Consider the following 20,087-nt stretch of genomic DNA (forward strand, 5'->3'; position numbering starts at 1 on the left):
GCCCAAGACTAATCATCCAATACTCCTTCCTACCTAATTGCAACAAGAATAGCTCTAGAGCCAGTCTTAGGTTCATTGCACTTCTATCTCTTGCATCCTTGTGTGAAATTTTTACTCACTCATTTCTATGAGGTACAAAAGATAGACTTCAATTTCAGATAGCTAGAAGAAATTTTACTTGCAAGTATATCTATATCTCTAGCTCTTCCAATTTATTAAAACTGAAAGGTTTCAGAGACAGAAGATACATTGTAGATAATTTATTCTAATCTCCTGTTTCTAAATGACATAAAATGTAGTCTTTTTAAAGGTTTTCTAAATTAAACATAAGCTTGTTCTTGGTATTGCCACTAGTAGAAGATGGGTCTCTTCAGTCTCAGTAGGAACTCTTCCCACTGAAGTAATATTTTGAAAATTTTATTATTTATGAGAATCATCTAAAGTACCTATCAAAATGAATATTCCAGGACTCAGCCTCAGAAATCTTGCTATGGGAAGCAGGGAGCATAGGAAACTATCTTTTTTTTTTTTTTTTAAAGATTTTATTTGTTTATTTGACAGAGAGAGATCACAAGTAGACAGAGAGGCAGGCAGAGAGAGAGAGAGAGAGAGAGAGAGAGAGAGAGAGAAGCAGGCTCCCTGCTGAGCAGAGAGCCCGATGCGGGACTTGATCCCAGGACCCTGAGATCATGACCTGAGCTGAAGGCAGCGGCTTAACCCACTGAGCCACCCAGGCGCCCCGGAAACTATTTTTTTAATCATCATCCAGGGTGATTTAGTATAGGTGGTCCAAGGATCACATTATGTGAAGTATAATATCCTGCTAGAAGGATTGAAGAGTTAAATAAATAAGGCCTGATAACCAGCTTTAATTAGTTAAGAAAAAAAGCTATTCAGTCAGTTTCTACAATAGGCCCTGGGCTAATAGATATAGTCCTTACCATTCAAGAAGCCCACTGCTTTGAGGTGGTGGTGGCAATTAGACAAATGAACCACTTCCAGCATATCCTGTGATATGGAGCACAGGGAAAGGGGTCTCAGTAAGGCACAGGAAAAAGACACACAGAAAGTGATCCCAGTGTGGGGAGTAGAATATGGCCTGGGGGCTGTCAGGCAAGGCATGTAGCTTGGATAGGGGAGGAGAGTAAACAACAAAAATCTGTAATGAGGGAAAGCATGAGGCATAGGATTATTACAGAAAGTAAGTGTGTGCTTAACACCCATCGTAAACATTCAGGAAATACTTGTCATTGTTTGTATTTAACAGTGGACTAGGACTAAGAAATGGGAAAGAGAATCCCATAAAAGACATCTGGGAAGGCCTGGGGCAACTGAAGCTTTATGGTCAAGTACTAAGCAAATACTTAGGGTGGATGATATTGTCTGTAACTCATTCTTACTAACTCACTGATAAATTATTTATGCGAGAGCCAGCAGTTTTCCAGGACTTGGGCCTTTGAGCATCTGGGAAGATGAAATTTCAAGGAGATATCATAAAGAGTATCAAATATTGCAGAAAGGTCAAATGTGAGCCAAGGAATCACAAACAGGATCTGGTTGTTAACTATTCATGCCATTATTCCTAACCACCTACATCAGAACCATTTAGGAATGCTGACAAATATTCAGATCCCTGCCTTCCAACTTGGGACTACCAAATTAGAACCTCTGTGGGTATGTGGCTTAAGGATCTTGATTAAAAAAATATCCAGGAGATTGATTATTTTGCACACTGGAGTTTGGGACCCAGTGAGCTAGAGAAATATATTTCAGTATGTGATAGGGGCACAACCTACTGCACAGCTTTAACCAGTATGCAGAGGAGAGGAAGTGGAGAGAAAGCAAATGTAGACAAGATTCGTTATGAAAGCAAGACAGGAAATGAGAAGATAATTAGGTCAAGGAAGGATTTTGTTTTTAAATTTTGTTTGAACTAATAGGAAACATGGGGGTACTTAAATATGTTATATTCTGATTAGAAAGTTCAGAGGATACTCTGGATCTTATGCTTAGTTACCAAATAACTTTTATTTGAGTTCTGAGGCTGTAGTTTTGTATTAACTTGTTGATATAGTGATCTAATTTATGTATTTAGGAATCTTCAATATTTGAAGCACATTCCCCCCTAAAAGGGCTTAGAAAAAAAGACTTTTGTATTGTTTATTTAGGAGTAAAACTTACTTCATTAAAGTCTAGGATATTATTGACATGATACTAACTTGGTACTTTCTATGAACCATGTACTTTTTACAAGCAAGTGTTATTGAAGATGAGTAATATCTCTAAGTAACAGACAAAAAGGGTGCCCACATGGTTCAGTCAGTTAAGTGGCTGCCTTCGACTCAGGTAATGGTCTGATGGTCCTGGGGTTGAGTCCTACTTCAGGCTCACTGTTCAGCGGGGAGCCTGCTTCTCCCTCTACTCTTCCCCCGATGCTTGTGATGTCTCTCTCTCACTTTCTCTCTCTCAAATAAATAAATAAAATCTTTTTTAAAAAAGAGAGATGAAGAAAAATGATCTCAAAGTGGCTATGTGGTTTGTTGAAGAGCACAGAGCTGGGATGTGATAGGGACACATTTCTATTTTAAACTGTGTCTGATGATTCATTTCAATAAAAAGCATTTAGGTTCTCATTGAAAGGTAGTTTAACATATCATTCTTTTTTTCTTCCTTCTTTCCTTCCTTCCTCTCTCCTCCTTCCTTCTTTCCTTCCTTCCCTCCCTCCCTGACTTTCTTTCTTCCTCCCCCCCTCCCCCACTTCCTCCCCTTCGTCTTCTTCCTTCTTCCTTCTTGTTTGTTCATTTGTTTAAATAATCTCTCTACCCAATGCGGGGGTTGGACTCACAATCCTGAGATGAAGAATAGCATGCTCTTCTGACTGAGCCAGCCAAGAGTCCGTTAATATATCATCTTAAGCTTTTATCCCATGCTTTATATTTATAATACTAGCATAATTTTTATGCCCGATAATATTAAACTTTTTAACTGTCTTCTATGCTAAATACCAAAGAATGACAAGGATAGCAACCATAGACATGTAGGGAGAAGTAATTTTAACAGTGAGATGTTCTGGCCCACAAGTCACACTTAATACTAAGAGTATTATGGGATAATGGAACTATAGAAATGAGACTTTACCTTACACTATGGTGGAGGAGCTGAGGAGTAAAATTCTGGAAGGAAAGTTAGAGAAGTCACTAACCAGCAAATCCAAGAAGATAACCACATTCAGCTGCCCAAGTGTGACCAAAAAGGTGAGTTCATAGGGAGAACTCTGTGTAGCTTCCCCTCTCTATGAGTTCATAGAAAAGTATCTGTTGTGGGTCTGGATCTGTGTTTGGTTACAAGGTCAATTAGGAAAGACTTGTACTCAGAGCAGAGGAGGAGTGGGAACTGCATGGAACCCACAGGGCAGCTTTATATCTGTTTGTCACCACAGCTGTTTGCAAAAAGACTGTCAGAAAGATAGGATAGTTGTTTCACTTCTGCTTTCTAAATCTTGTGGAAATTCAGGGTGCCTGAGTGGTTCAGTCAGTTGAGTGACCAGCTCTTGGTTTCTGCTCAGGTCATGATCTTATGGTTCTTGGGATGGAGGCCTGCACTGAGCTCAGCAGGAAGTCTGCTTGAGGATTTTCTCCCTCTAGCCCTCACCCCCCTTGCGTGCTCTCTTCCTCTCTCTCCAAAATGAATAAATAAGTCTTAAAAAAAAAAAAAATAAATCTTGTGGAAATTAAACTTTTGGCTAACTTTGATCTGGGCAATTCAAAGGAGGGAATTTAGGGAAATACAGTTCCCAGCTCAAACACGTTGCCAAAACACGATAACTTATATTGCCAGTGTTCTTCTTTACTTTGTGTTTGGGAGTTATAGTGGTTCCATGTGTGTTAGGAAGTTTTGCCTTGATAAGAACACAAGGGATGCCATGTAAATCAGAAGGTAGTCTACCACTTTGCTCCCGTTCTTCCTTCTCTTACTCTTGTAAAGAGGCAGCATTTATTGACTATGATCTGCAAGAACTGTGGAAATTGTTTACATACAGTTTAATCTAATTTTATCTTCTTAGAAGTGTGACAGGGAAGTTACCTTATCATTCTCTTCTAACAAATGAGAGAGCTAAGGTTAATGGATGTTAAGTAATTTGCCAAAATTATAAGGTCTATTTAAAAAAAAAATTCTATCACAACCCTTGATGTAAATAGGTCAGAGGTTGACAGAAGGGCCAACCAGAAGGCTCATAGATCTCCAAGGCAAAGAGAACTGGGAGACACAGTGCAGAGCCTCATAGGATAGAAAGAGCTATTAGGAGGTAAATTGTTTGCATTGGTGTTGATAGGGTTCTTAATCCACTTTGAATGCTTGGTGTAGAGATAGACAGGGAAGAGTGCCTAGAGGGATCTAGCTATCAGAAAAAAATAAGAATAAGAAAGGATCAATTGAATGGAGTCTAACTTTTTTTTTTTTTTAAAACATTACTCCCGTGTAAAGCAACTGCTTATAGAATTACTCCATTCTTCATTTTCTAGCATAACCTGGCTGTCTATCTTAGTTGTGTGTTGATAGTCTAGTGAGACTCTAGCAGAGAATTTGTTCTTATGTGTTCTGTAAGCTGGTCTGCATGTACACAAAGCAGCACATGGAGTCATTTACTTAGAGTTCAAGACATGGGAAGAGTTACTAGTTTCTGGGGGTGTGGAGGATGGTAAATAATCCCTGTCCAGTCTAGTTTATACAGGGGTGTATTTAAATATTAAGATGAGCTTACATAAAAATAAAATACGTTATTCTTTGAAAATGAGAAGATATCTCATGGGAGGAATACAACTTGATCAATACACATTAAGCACCAAAAATAGGTTTAGTTTGGATTGGAATTGTTAATGTGATCACAGTAGCAATCATAATAAAATGTTTTCCATTTCTTTCTCCCTCCCCTTTTTTTCTCACATAGTAGTCCTGAGTGTTATAAACACTGGGAAAATATCCTCATTCATCTCACCTTCCATCATTCCCAGAAACATAACTGCAAAATTAAGCTCTCCTTACAAGTGTTTGCAAATCATTTGTAGGGGAGACATGGGGAAATAAAATTACAGTTAGATTCTCTCCCACAGGTGGTTGCTAAATTTTATAGGAGTGCTGTTATACCTTTAGCTTTTATTTATTTATTTTTATTGAAGTGTTGTTGACACACAATGTTACATTAGTTTCAGGTGTACAGCATAGCAGTGGGGCGAGTTTATATGTTATACCTTTAGCTTAATATAAAAATGGTATAAAAAATAGCTAATAAACTATATTTAAAAATGCAAAAATGCATACTATTTCTCTAACTGTAAAAGATAACAGCATTCCAGAACATTGATTAAAATAATATTCAGTTGTTTGTGCCAACATTTTGTATCTTTTACCTAGTGGTAATTTTTCTTCGTGGTATTTACTACTAAGATTAATGAGTTTGATTTTCAGTAGCTTGAGAACTAAGTAAATAAGTTCTTAATTTACTTGGGGTGTCTCAAACAGTAATACTCAAACATTCTAGAATTTCTTCTTTAGTCCAATGACACTAAACAAAAAACAAACAACAACAACAAATACTTAGGAGTAATTATATAATGTACATTCACTCACAGAAGAAATGTTTTTTCTACCATGAGCTAGAATCCAGTCAGAAAGAATTTTTATAAGACTTTCTCCTAACATGTTGGTATTGATTGAATTGAGATATGGTCCACAGAAATCAATACATGAGAAGACAAGTTGTGTGTGATGACAGTAATTCTATCTGCAGGGTAACTGCCAAATGTCTGGGTACCAGTGATTGTATTTCAACTGGCTGGTCAGCACATGATAATTTGTCGTGAAGCCATTTTGTTTTCTTTGGCTTACAAAATCATACTTATTTTCCTCAAAATATATATTTTGCTTACTATATCAATATTATATAAGTGATCTATATAAATATACATATATTTATATATATACACATTGTATATTATGATAAGAAGGCTTAAAAATGCACATTTTTAAATTTGACTTCCTTTTCTGACTTTTTAGAGAATGGCTGGTCTCAGAATCCTCATTCTATCTGGTTTCCAGTATTGTTTTATGCAAGAAGGTGTTTGTGGCCAGATATAAGAGAATGATATGCTACTGTTGCTACTGAAATGTCCTCTTATACGGACATTTTTTTGTGTACCAAGCTAAAGAAAACCAAGGGAAGTAGAGCAGCAAATTATGTTAGGAATTTCTATAAGGGGCTAACAAAGGAGGGGTAAGAGGTACCATCAGGAAAACCATGTAATTGGGTGGGACGTAGAAGTCTCTAATCTATCCTCCATCCAGTGCAGGAAACCTACCAGGGCATTTTTCCCACCACCTACTCATATCGTGGTTTAATGGTGTTAATTATCAGTCAGTGAAACACATTTTACATAGGTAAGAGATGATAAACATCAGAGTACAAGAAAAGCATCACACAAGGAAGATAATTTAGTATTTTCAGTCCATGGGCAACTAAACTTTACTATCATATGATCCTGCCTTAGTTTCTTACTTCTTTTAGCTCTGAAATTTTTAGTATAAACATGCAATTTCTATATTTAGAAACCAGGAATGAGATGGAGCTGAAGCTCCCTTCATAGAAGAGAAGAGCAATTTAAAAAAAAAAAATTTCCACTGCAGTTTTAATAGCTAGAACTAATACCTACTATCCACTTAAATTACAAAATACATTTCTTTTATAATGCATATGTCCATTTCTAGTTAGAAATGTAAATCCAATTATAATGCCATGTTAAATTTATTTTTACTTCTCTCATATTCCATTGTGACTGAATATTTTCTAAAATTGCAGTTACCAACTTTGTTATCAAGGCATATTTTGTGTCAGTATTAAATATGTCTGGGTGTATATTAGTTCGTGGATATTGCTTTTAATCAGGAAGATTTTTTTCAGAGACCATTTCTCCAAATTTAACCAGAATTCTGTTTTGCTCACACAAGGAAAATTCGTATTCCTAACAGTAATTGAAAAGTGGTAAGAAGTCACAGAAGTTACATATTCCAAGAGTTTTAAAATTATCTTATCTGGATGTTTCTAGATGCTTATAAAAGAAAATTGACCAGTAATACATTTAATCTGTGCTAATTCTTTTTCTCCTTTGTTGAAGCCCTGAGTAGTAATTGCAGTTAAAAGACACTGGAGTTCATTTAGAAGAGTTCTATATATATTTTTTATAAGAATTCTATATTTTTAAGAAATTTCAAAATCCTAAGTGTAGGGAAAGATATTAGTTGTATCCCCATTTTTCAGAAATGGAAACTGATGTGTAGAGTGTTGTTTAAAGTATCCCATGCTGGGCCACATTAATCAACAAAGATAATCTATTTTAGTAGTTTCCTTAAAGAATATTTCAAATTATTATCACTACTTCTGCTGAATGGAAAAATAAATCATGCAATATATTTTGCATTTTATCCCCCTGTAGTTTCTCAAGGCTCTTTTTAAGTAAAGAGCGTGCAGGTTTGTAAGGGGGTGAAATGCAATCTAAAGGAATTAATTTTCAGCTGATGAAAGTGTTATTTTTATAGTTGGATTTCATTCTCCCAAAGTTTCTATTTTGTGGCTTAGCAATTGTTCATCTAAGGGAAACACAGAAGCCAGGAAAAATTCTAACTCATGGTAGTAATACCTTTCCGTGGGGTAGGAGTTTCTTTGGAAAGGCTCCTTAGCCATTACTCCTGGGGTTTGAGTAGTACGGATTGAGGGAAACAAAACATGATGGAGTGTTAGTTTAGACAAGAATGGTGGCTTCAATATGCAATATAGGCTGTCACTCACTCCTTGCTTTGTTTTCTTCTGACCCTACGTTCCTAAATTTCATGGTTGTGTATAAAAATTGTCCCCACTAAGATTGGAGTCAGTTCATCCTAAAATTTGATGTAAAATAATAGCAAAGAACAAAATCACCCTTATTTAGCAAAGGGGATATTTGGTAAAGTTGTTATCCTGTAGCACTGCTGTTTAATATGATAGTTGTAGCCATTTGTACTATTTAACACTGGAAATATGGCTAATGTGATGGAGGAACTGAATTTTCAATTCTGTTTAATTTTAGTTAATTTAAATTTTAATAGCCCTGTGTGGCTAGTGACTACCACACAGGACAGTGATGTGTGTAGCTCTGGAACTCAAGAGTGGCTGCTTGATGTCCAAGCTCCTGATCTTTCCTGAATATATGGGGTGCTAGCTCCTTGCTAGGGCTCCTTGACCCCTACCTCATTTACAAACTTGAACAATCCTTTTTGCCTTACGTGGGCCCATCTTGAAGAGCTAGATTTCTATCTGTAAAAGTCTTTGGTTTGTCAACATCTCCTAGTCATCCTCTAGCTTTGGACCATAGGTGGCCTGTTTGCTTTCTCTGGGTCTTTTCTAGTTAGGACTGGGTCCTATTCCTTCCAGTTTTGATTTACACTGACAATACTGAGCATGACTGGCAGACGGTTACAGCTGTTCACAGTAGGTGATTTTCAATTCTTGCTCATATAAGTCCTTTTCTGTAGTTTGTGGTGGACGTCTTGGCTGTCGTCACTGGGGCTCTATAGCTAGTTTCAGCAGCTGTCCTAGATCCCTGCATGCCAGATCTGGTGATGAAACTGTCATTTTTCATTTTGTTCCTGCACAGCTAGATCATACTGGCTATAGAACCGTGGGTTCTTATCATTTTGCTCTAGCTTCTTTAGTCCTAAGATGGAGGTAAGTGCTCGCTTCAGCAGCACATATACTAAAATCGGAACTAAAATGGAGATAATACTTGTACCTAGCTCATTTGGTTACTTGAGGAATAAATGAATTAATATGAGAGGGACTTTGAATGGTGCTTGGATAAAATGCTTGTTGTATAAATCACCATTAGTAATGGTATTTCAGTAGTTTACTTAAGATGCTATGATTGAAAGTATTTTCATATAACTTCATTTTTATTTACACGTCAAAATATTACAAAAATAGATTCTTTTAAATTTTTTTTGTAATTTAGATTGAAAATTTTGTAGGGGAATCTTAAGAAGGAGACTATATTACATATTCAACTTCAAGAATTTGAAATTTGCATTCAACACTCAATTTTCATCCAGAGTTTTCTAATCTGTGACCTTGAGCCATTAAATGAATGTGCGTTTTCTTTTTCTTTCCTGTCTCCCATTATTGCCTAACTTAATAACCACTAGAAATTCTCAGAAGGTAGTTTTAAAAATGTCAGTTATTAATTACATATGCCCTTTTGGGTTTTACCACTATCCCACAAAGCTTTAGAATGTTTCCTTGCAGAATAGTGTTCCCAAGTGCAAGATAGCTTTTCAAATAACTTGTAAAAGGATGAATTTATTTATTTATTTATTTATTTATTTATTTATTTATCTATTTATAGAGTGAGAGAGAGGAAGAGAGAGAGAGAGAGATCATGAGGGGGAGGGGCAGAGGGAGAGGGAGAGAGAATCTCAAACAGACTCTGCACTGAGTGCGGAGTCTGACACAGGACTCCCATCGCATGACCCCGAGATCACAACCTGAGCTGAAACCAAGAGTTAGATGCTTAACCAATTCCACCACCTAGGTGCCCTGAGAATTATTTTTTTTTTTCATATAACTAGAATTATTTACTACAATTAGTGTCTCTTTAGTTTGAGATTTTTTTTTAATAATTGGTATCTTTATACCAGATATCAGGCAGAGTTTATATGGAAATCTGATTTCCTGAAGAATAACCAAGCCAAGGACACTGTGTACTTATCTTCATTGAGTACCACTGACTTTATCTGTTTACTTTAACTCTGGCTTCTATTCTTCTAAACATTCAATGTATATATAAATATATATGTACATATGCATGTATATGTTGGTAATTGCTTATTTTTTTTCAAGCACTTGTGCCCTGTAGAAGAGAAGAAGAAAGTGGAAAATCAAGATGAATAATCTTGGCAAATATGTAGTAGAAATATGTAATTTTGTTTACTGAGACAAATGACTACTTAAGTAGTGTTGTGAGAAATGATTAGCTAACTAACAAAAAACAAGACAAACAAAACAAAACAACAAAAACCATATTCCAAGAGGAATAGATAAAACATTTATATGTGTATGAACTCTTAATAATACAAGAAGAAATAATACAAGATTATATATTTCCTGAGGAAATATATAATCTTACAATGGAACAGAGCTTCATAGCCATAATTCTTAATCTGGAAACCATAGAAGGAAAAACATTACATTATAAAAATCAGTTACATTAGAATAAAATCTGTATTGCAAAGATACAAAATTCAAATAAAAATAAGATGATATAGTGGTTCCTACAGTTAGGGAATGAAGTCCTAATCCTAACCCTAATGTTCATCAGAATCCTACTAGAAATTCAAATTAAAGCAACACTGATAGAATTTAATCTCTTGAATTGATTAGTATTTGTAAGATTCTTAAACCCTCACTACTGGTATAATTGTTAGTAACAAAATAATATGTGCTGCTTGTGAGGGTATAAACAGTACATCTCACATGTTGGACAGTTTTAGAAGATCTATAAATATTAAAACTCTATGCACCTTGTTAACCCAGGCATTTCTTCTTCCAGAAGTTTATTACTAGTTGTATAGTTACATATTCATGAAATAAAATTTATATAAAACTTTATACTGTTGCGTGCCTGGCTGGCTCATTTGGTAGAGTATGCAACTCTTTTTTTTTTTTTAAAGATTTTATTTTTTATTTGACAGAGAGAAATCACAAGTAAGCAGAGAGGCAGGCAGAGAGAGAGGAGGAAGCAGGCTCCCTGCTGAGCAGAAAGCCCCATGTGGGGCTCGAACCCAGGACCTGGGATCATGACCTGAGCCGAAGGCAGCAGCTTAACCCATTGAGCCACCCAGGCGCCCCAGAGTATGCAACTCTTGATGGAGTCATGAATTCAAGCCCCACTTTGGGGGTAGAGTTTATTTAAAACACATGTGCACACACATAAACACACACACACACACAAGTGTCAAAAAAAATTATACTATAGTATTATTATAGTAGCAGAAACAGCTTAAGCTTTCATACTGTTTGATTGTTAAGTGAATTAAGGTATGCCCATATGACGGAAAGCTCTCGAACTCTAATAATTAAAAAAAACAAAAACAAAATGAATAAGGAAATTTTCTATACAGGCAACCAAGCTATACTGGCAGAGAATCAAGGCATTGTGGGAGCTCTTTCCTTTCTCTGTCGTGGCTATTTTGGTGGCTGCTCTTGGTTGGGGCCATCCCATACCTAAAGCAGGAAGATGGTGGCTGCAAAGAAGATGAAAAAGTCGCTGAAGTCAATCAACACTAGGTTTCAATTCAACATGAAAAGTGGAAAATAGACGGTGGAGTACAAGCAGACTCTACAAATGACCAGACATAGTAAAGGGAAACTTGTCATCCTCACCAACAACTGCTCAGCCTCATGGAGATCTGAAATGGAGTACTATTGGCCCAAACTAGTGTCACTACAGTGGCAATAATATTGAATTGGGCACAGCATGTGGGAAATACTACAAAGTATGCACACTGACTATCATTGATCCAGGTGATAATGATATCATTAGAAGCCATGCCAGAACTGACTGGTGAAGAGTAAATCATGGAAAATTTTTCTTTAATAAAACTAGCCAGAGCTTGTTTAACAGAAAAGAAGAAGAAGAAGAAGAGGAGGAGGAGGAGGAGGAGGAGGAAGAAGTTGTTGCTGTATGGTATGTGAAGTAAATAGCATAAAGCAAAAATACAGTCCAATAAAAATATGTATATCTGTATTCATATATATATGAAACTCTGGGAGAATGTGTATTATTGAAGGTATCATGTGGGAACTGGATGTATGAACACAGGGATTAGAAGGAAACTTTTTCCTATATTATTTTGTGTATGTTTTTGATTTATGAATAGCAAAGACACATTACCTATTCAAAAATATATATAAATTGAATAAAAAATGTTAATTAGGGAAAGTATCCCTTTGAGAAACTCAAAATAAATTATATTTCTATAATTTATGTTTCAAGCCATCTGTAACAATATTAATTTCATTCATTATTTTGGCACAGTGGATCTTTGGGCCTCTGAAGTTCATTGTTTTAAATTTCATCTTTGGTTATATTTTGTTAAGTTATAAAGTCCTAATTCCTCACTGGAATAGTCCTGAAATTTGAATCATTTTTATTTCAGCCTATAGCAAAATAAAGACCCAGGAAGATTACATTTACATAATGTCAGAAAGCATGGTAGTGGGAGAAATGGACTCAATTTTCTTTTTTCTAACTTCCAGCCAATATTCCTTCAATGATGATGAATTCTATTACATTGTGCTATCATTTCTTATATGTTCTATTTTAGCTTTAAAAGCTTCTATTTTATTATTTCATAAAAACCTTGAACTGCCTCTGCAAGGACAAAATGTTAGCAAAATGGAACATGAGAATTTGGAACTAAAAATACTAATATCTATTTTTCTTTTAATTTATTAATAGTCTGTAAAGGTCATCCTTGGCTACAAAGGGAATTCATTTTCTAATATGGCAATACTTTGAAAATATGTCTAGAATATTTGACAAAGTTATTTAAAGATATTTCTCTTATCAAGAAAATTTATAATTTAAAAAGAAATCAAATTCTTAATATGATAATAGCGTATGATGAGAATTTGGACTATCTTTCCTAAAGTCTAAAAATTATCTTAATGGGAAACTAATAATTATTTTATCCTAAAAATGAAGGGCAACTAAATAGCATTTTCCTCTTTAAAGTATTTTCCCCCCACTTCTAACATCTTGCTTCCTTCTCTTAAATCTTAGGTACCAGATGCTTTAACTCGTCATCTGTATTTGTTCTCCCTCGCCTCACTTAGGGCAATTAATCCTGTTTCTTTGACTCCAGTACCTCTTTCAACAATCCACCTCTCTTCAAACAAGATTGTTAAATAAATCTTTCTAAAGCATCACCTTGTCTCAGATCATTTCCAAGCCAAAGAAGCTTCAATATCTCACAGTATGTTCAGGAGGGATAAAATACCTCAGAGTCAAATCTTGATTCAAAATCTATTTATTCAGGGGCACCTGGGTGGCTCAGTGGGTTAAAGCCTCTGCCTTCGGCTCAGGTCATGATCCCAGGGTCCTGGGATCGAGCCCCACATCGGGCTCTCTGTGAAGCAGGGAGCCTGCTTCCCTTCCTCTCTCTCTGCCTGCCTCTCTGTCTACTTGTGATCTCTGTCAAATAAATAAAATAAAAATCTAAAAAAAAAAAATCTATTTATTCAGCATCTGGCCATGTTGCAAGGTCTACGGGGACGTATTTCCTGTATTCCTAATACTAGTCTTTCTGAAAGCCAGAGGCTTAATTCATTTTCAAGTTCTAGCTTTAGTAGGTAAGCAAGGGCAAAATACTCTTTCTCTAGACGCTACAGTTTCCTTATTTGTGAAACTGGGATGAAAAAGTATACTTATCATTACTAGATACTGTTAGGATTAAGTGAGTTTGACACATGTAACATGCTTTAGAAAGTGTTTGGCATATAGCAATCCCTCTTCCCTTTTTAGCTCTTTTTATCCCCTTCCTTCCTGGAAGAGTCAGGGTTGTATTTGACTTCTCTTAGGCACGTCTGTGTCTCCCGTGTAAGATTCTATTCCTCCTCATCTCAAGTTATTCAAATTCTATCCTTCCTTCAGATCACAGTTTAAATGACTTCTTTCTGATACAGATACCTCCATGCACTTCAACCAGACACTGAATAGCATCAGACTGCAACTTTCACTTACCTCTTAATCAGATACTTCTCAGGAATAAAGATCATGTTTTAATTATTTGATTCCATCTAATGCCTGGATGCTCAGACTTCTTTTACAAAGAGACAGAATCAATAAAGTAACAAATTTCTTACATGTTATGTATATATCTTATGGACTCTACTTGGAAAAAGTGATAACCTTCAGTCCTTTCATCATATTGGCAATCCACATGTCTTTCTATTTTTACATGATACTCATTGGAGCTTCCTTGGATACAAGAATCCTTTCACTTGTATTTGTGAATGGAATTTGTGTGTTTAAATCTCCTCAGGTGGTTCACTTTTGCAGCCAAGGCTGAGATTCAGTGCTATGGGGACACAGAAGGAAGCAAGGACTGAACTGGGTAATTGAGAGCAAGGAGAACTGGGGAGGATGTCAGAGGCTGGATTCTAGTCTTTGTTCTGCTATTGATAGATAATTATTTATTCTCTGTGAAATCAGTTTTCTCTCTCTCTCTCTTTTTTTTTTTTTTTTTTTTTTGGTATTCGGCAAACATTTATTAAGGGCATGTTTTGTGCCAGACACCATGAAAGGAGTTAGATTAATGATCTCCAAACCCCTTCCAATTCCTAAATCATCTGATTTTACTGTCTATGATTTATAAATTTGGAGATAATTGGCAACACATAGTAGATTGGCAGTAACTGGGATGCCTGGGAGGCTGTGAGGTCATGATTCCAGGGTTCTGGGATCAAGTCCCTCCTCAGGCTCCTTGCTCAGCGGGGAGTCTGCTTCTCTCTCCCCCTCTGCCTGCCATTCTCGCTGCTTGTGTACGCGCTCTCTCTCTCTCTCTGACAAATAAATAAGCAATGGCAATAAGCCTCTATATAGGGTCACTGGTGAGTGGGTGGTAAAATAAAGGTTGCTGGTTGTAACTGTTCAAGGAATTGAGTATGTAGTACTGATAAGAAGCATCTATTGTATCAAAAACAGAAAAGTAATCAAAGTTAGTTTGTAGAAATGAAACTGTCTAAGCCAATGGATTTATTAGAGTATAAGTTGAAGAAAGTTTGAGAAAATACAAAACTGGGAAAAAGTAGATGACAGACTTGCAGATTTTTTCCCCATTTTTACCACCCACCAGAGTAGTGAGAATTAAATCAGTGCATTTCAAACATTAACATACACAGGCATCACCAAGGAGTTTTTGTGAAAATGAAGATCCTGACCTAGTAAGTCTCAGGGGTAGGGCCTACAATTCTGATTTGGCAACACATAGTAGATTAATTTGAAATAGGGCATCTTAAAATTGATGTATCTCTAGAACTTATGAGGGACATTTAGTAAGATAACTTGTTTTTATTTTCATTTTTTTAAGGATTTTATTCGTTTATTTATTTTAAAGAGAGAGGCTGCTTGCAAGGAGTGGAGGGAGAGGGAGGAGCAGATTCCTCATTGAGCGTGGAGCCCGATAGGGGACTCAGTTTTATCACCCTGAGATCATGATCTGAGCCAAAATCAAGAGTTGGGCATTCAACTGACTAAGCCACCCAGGTGCCCCTTAGTAAGATACGTTGTAGCTTATTATAGTGGATTTCCTAAAAAAGAAAGACTTCGTCTGCCTTCAAGAATATGATATGAAATAATGGTACCCATCCCAAAAACAGTGCACACAAGTTAGTTTCATTCCTTTAATACCCTTTCACTTGCTAAATTAACTTCCTATTCCTTTATGCACTGCAGAATGAATTGGTTCCAGGTCAGAAAGATTTCATTTACAATTAGATTTGGGGGAAATTGGCCAATAATATCAAAAGGTTTTAAAACATTTCATCAGGGGTGCCTGGGTGGCTCAGTGGGTTAAGCCGCTGCCTTCGGCTCGGGTCGTGGTCTCAGGGTCCTGGGATCGAGCCCCGCATCGGGCTCTCTGCTTGGCAGGGAGCCTGCTTCCTCCTCTCTCTCTGCCTGCCTCTCTGCCTGCTTGTGATCTCTCTCTGTCAAATAAATGAATAAAAAAAAATCAAAATTATTAAAAAAAAAAAAGAAATACATGTGAAAATGTTACAAACTCCAGTGAGAGATAGAGCAACATGTCAAAATAATATGAAGGGGGAGTTTGGAGAAAGAATTTCTGCAGTTTACACAGGTAAGGTGATTTCAGGAAGAACTTGTTTTATATTATTATTTAAAGATTGTATTTATTTGTTTGAGAGAGAGAGCATGAGAGGGGAGAGGAGCAGAAAGACAGAGAGAGAGGGAGAGAATCTCCAGCAAACCCTGTGTTGAGCATGGAGCCCTATGAGGGGCTCCATCCCATGACTCTGAGATCATGTCCTGAGCCGGAACTGAGTCTGAGGCTTAACTGACTGAACCACTTAAGTACCCCAGAACTTGGTTCATCTTTAAAAGTATAAACATAACTTCTGAAATTTGGAACTTCTCGAGTACAGCTGGGCTGTTTTATTTCCAACTGACTTTGGTTATAGTGTAAAAATTCACATACTTCAGGAGTGCGTGTCCTTACCTGTTTATGTGACATTAATATTGTGAGGATGAGGGCCTTATAGAAAACAGGGTTATTGAGTTAACACCAAAGACTAATCAGAAAATGATCTGCACTTTATTTATTTACTTATTTATTTATTTATATAAAAAAGGGCTTGAAGCCCAGCCTAGAGCCCAACACGGGCCTTGAAGGCTTAAACTCACAATCATGAGATCCAGACTTGAGCTGGGATCAAGAGTTGGACATTTAGCCAATGAACCACTCAGGTACCCTGACATGAACTTTATATGGAGATATGGTCAATAGTAAAACTGAAAGGAGGAATATTACCAAGGCAATGAAAGAAATAAAGTAAGAACATCAGAGTTGAGAGTAGTAACCATGGAAAGAAAAAAAGACCCATTTTTTTCTGTTTAAACAATAAAAAAACAAACTGACGAGGGAAAGCATATTCATGGGCTGTTCACATTAGGGGAATAGAAGGAAAGAATATCTGTCAAGAGTGAAGAAAGGAGATTTATAGATCAGGGAAAAAATCAGCAAGACAGGACTAAAGCACTTTTAAAGCAACATTAAGAGTGTACTTTTCTAGGAGACACATACATTTTTGGCAGAATAGATGCCTGGTGTTGATGCTTTCTCCATCTATGTTCTGCAGCCCAGGGGAAGCTCTGGAGAAGCAGCTGAAGGTGTGTAGGGACTGGTGACTACTGTTGACAGTATCACAGAACCTAACTGTGGAGCGGAGTAAGGATTGCATGGGGATAGCTGGCCATATATTTCAGGGGAAATAAAAGTAGCTAGAGATGAACCAGTGAGTTGAGTGAGTTAGAAGGCACTTTTGTCTAAGTGATTATAAAGAGGGAAATGTGTTACTTTGCTAGATCTGGGGGTGAAAAGATATTTGAAACCTTGGGATTCGGATATGGTATGAGATGATAAATTATAAAACATGGTTACACAAGGCATAGATGACTGATACAGGGTGAATATTATCATGAGTGACTTGAGGGAGAGAAGTTTCTTTAAAACGATTATGGTATGAGCTCCACAATGTGATTATTAAAATGAGTACAGATGTCTGCAAATATGGGATGGAAAGAAATCATACAGGCCAGTTCTTGAACTTGTCAAGGAGGGAGAAAATGGATCCCACTTTTGAACTGCTGTGGAGAATATAATAATATAATAGATCAATATGGTTGAGGAGAAATTTAGAGCTAATACAGTCCAAATGCTTATAATTTATAGATGAGGATGCTCATAATCAAGAAATTAAATTACTTGTCCAAAAACATGAATCTCTTATAAAAGAGTTGGGATTAGGATATAAGATGATTGACCTCTCTTGTTCTTTGTACTGGTGAAGATGATGGCTGCACTTTAGACAATAGGGGCTTAGGTATACATACCAAGGACTTACTGTAGATGGGAACTTTGCTCCCAAAGTTCCCATTAGATTAGATGGGAACTAATGCAAACAAAAAACTAGAGTGACCTTTTGATTCTAATTCCCCCTCCATAATATTCTCTCCATGAGAGAAGTGATTTTTATCTGGTTTATTTCCTGGTGTATCCCGAATAGATATTTGGTATTCCATGTATATCTGCTGGATCTATGTCTAAAAACATATTTTTAAATTTAGGATCTGCTAATCAGCTAGCTGCTACTGTGGAACTATGACTGTTAAGGGAAATGTTTACTGAACGCTAATCACTTCAAGTGCCTATTAAGTATTGATGGACAGGAGCAATGGATAACACTTTTGAACAAACATTATGAACCATATGATGTGCATTTTTTTTATTACATAACAACTCTTGAAAGTAATAATTATAATGTGGGAGACCTAATGTATTTGAGCTATTTCCTACTACTAAAGTTCAGGCCAGTAATATATGGTGAACTCATCAGGCAAAACACATTGAAGATAATTTATAAGGAGGATTAAGGATTTTCTTGGGAAAGAATGTCTCCTAAAACAGAAGATACCAGACCAAAATGGGTTTATCAAAAAACCATTAGTGGGGCACCTGGGTGGCTCAGTGGGTTAAGTCTCTGCCTTCGGCTCAGGGCATGATCTCAGGGTTCTGGGATCAAGCCCTGAATCGGGCTCTCTGCTCAGCAGGGAGGACGCTTCCCCCTCTCTCTACCTGCCTCTCTGCCTACTTGTGATTTCTCTCTGTCAAATAAATAAATAAAATCTTAAAAAAAAAAAAAATTAGTTTTCAAATGGGAGTTTCTGATGTAGTAGATGGAATCTTTACCCCAGTTTAGCTGTATGTTACCATGTGTGCTCTACTGGCAGGAAGAAAGGCTGCTGTAATAATTGGTGTAATACTTAGGAAAATGAGTAGTGTGATGGAGAGAGAAACTCCTTCAACACAGACCACTCACTAGTGAGAAGGTTCAGGGCAATGGTAATAGCATCATAGACACCAGAAGGAAAAGTTGAGTTTAGTACACTAGTCTGAAAGTCTGTGACGTCTTAGACTGAGCCACTGTATCAGCTGTATCACCATCATATGGGAACATTTTAGAAAAGCAGCACATCAAGCTCTACCCCAGATCAGTGGATTTGGAAACTGCATGTTAACAAGCTTCCCACCTTAAAGGAAGTGATCCTTGGTCAAGCAATTCATTGAAATGGAACCAAGCAGAGCAATGACAATGTCAGGGAGAGCAGTCTTGCCAGGAAGATGTAAGACATATGAAGATTCTCTACAGATTTGGTAGATGGGTAAAGATGTTATGGGAGCAGATGAAGGAGAATATGAATGAGATCTTGGTAATGATTATTAACATGACTCAATTTGTAAATACAAGTCAGTGAAGCCTAGTAAAATTGAGGTTTTGTCTACTTTACAGATAAAGACAGCACAGCTCAGAGAAGTTAACTTCCTCAAGGTGATACAGAGTCTGTTCTTTTTCCTCTACTGCCAGTATTTTAAATGAGAAGTGACCTGACTAGCAAGAATCATGCCCTCCCTACATTTTCACACAATATCAGGAGCCAGGAGAGACAATATGGCCTTTTCGTAATGAGCACTTGGGCAAGATGGCTGTTCATGTGTAGGAAATGCCAAGTTTCTCCTAAAGCAAAAAAGTGGAGAAGATGAAAACTGGGTAGTAAAAGGACTCTGTTGATTTGAAATGTCACCCAAAGAAACTAAGTTGATTCAAATGAGAGTTACAAGGTAGGAGTTGCGGGTGTCATTCACAAGAATGATTGCAAAAAATCAGAGAAGATATTGGAGGCCCCAGAAGTGAAGGTGGCAAAGTGACTTATAAGGATGAAGATAGAGTTGGTTTGGGGAGCTGGCAGGAGAATGATTAAACACTAAATCCAACATCTTGTAGACAGCCTACACTTCTAAATATAGTCAATGTGGACACACTGGCACAATTGTTAACTAAAATCCTGATTATGAAAAGGCCAGCTTCTGTCTAAGGGCTCAGTATGTTTTATAAACTTAATCACATTAATTCCCACTGTAATCCCTGGAGACCAGGGTATATACAATACTATTTAAATGTATAAGTTTCCTCTCTCTCAATTGAGGCATAGAAAGAATTTGGTGAAACAGCCCCCTTCTTTCAAGCTGAAATAGTATAGAGAGTATTTTTATAGAATCTGAGTAAGCCGGATAGCTCTTCAAAGCATGGTGCTCTTATACCACTGTCAAATTCCAGTGTCTGACTTAATTATTGGAATAGCCTGTTAGATCTTCTAGTAAGACTTCAAGAAGAAAGAAATGAAACAAATTTAAAAATTAGAAATATT

The 20,087-nt window shown here is 36.7% G+C and overlaps 1 protein-coding gene and 1 pseudogene across 5 annotated transcripts in view; both read left to right on the forward strand.

The window, feature by feature from the left end:
• LRFN5 (leucine rich repeat and fibronectin type III domain containing 5) overlaps positions 1-20,087 on the forward strand; it is a 248,489-nt gene that overhangs the window by 59,534 nt on the left and 168,868 nt on the right. The gene's annotated exons all lie outside the window — the stretch shown is intronic.
• On the forward strand, positions 11,319-11,656 carry LOC125105603 (60S ribosomal protein L30-like; annotated as a pseudogene).

Source organism: Lutra lutra, chromosome 7 (assembly GCF_902655055.1).
Source record: "Lutra lutra chromosome 7, mLutLut1.2, whole genome shotgun sequence".
In the NCBI taxonomy this organism is placed as follows: Eukaryota; Metazoa; Chordata; class Mammalia; order Carnivora; family Mustelidae; genus Lutra; species Lutra lutra.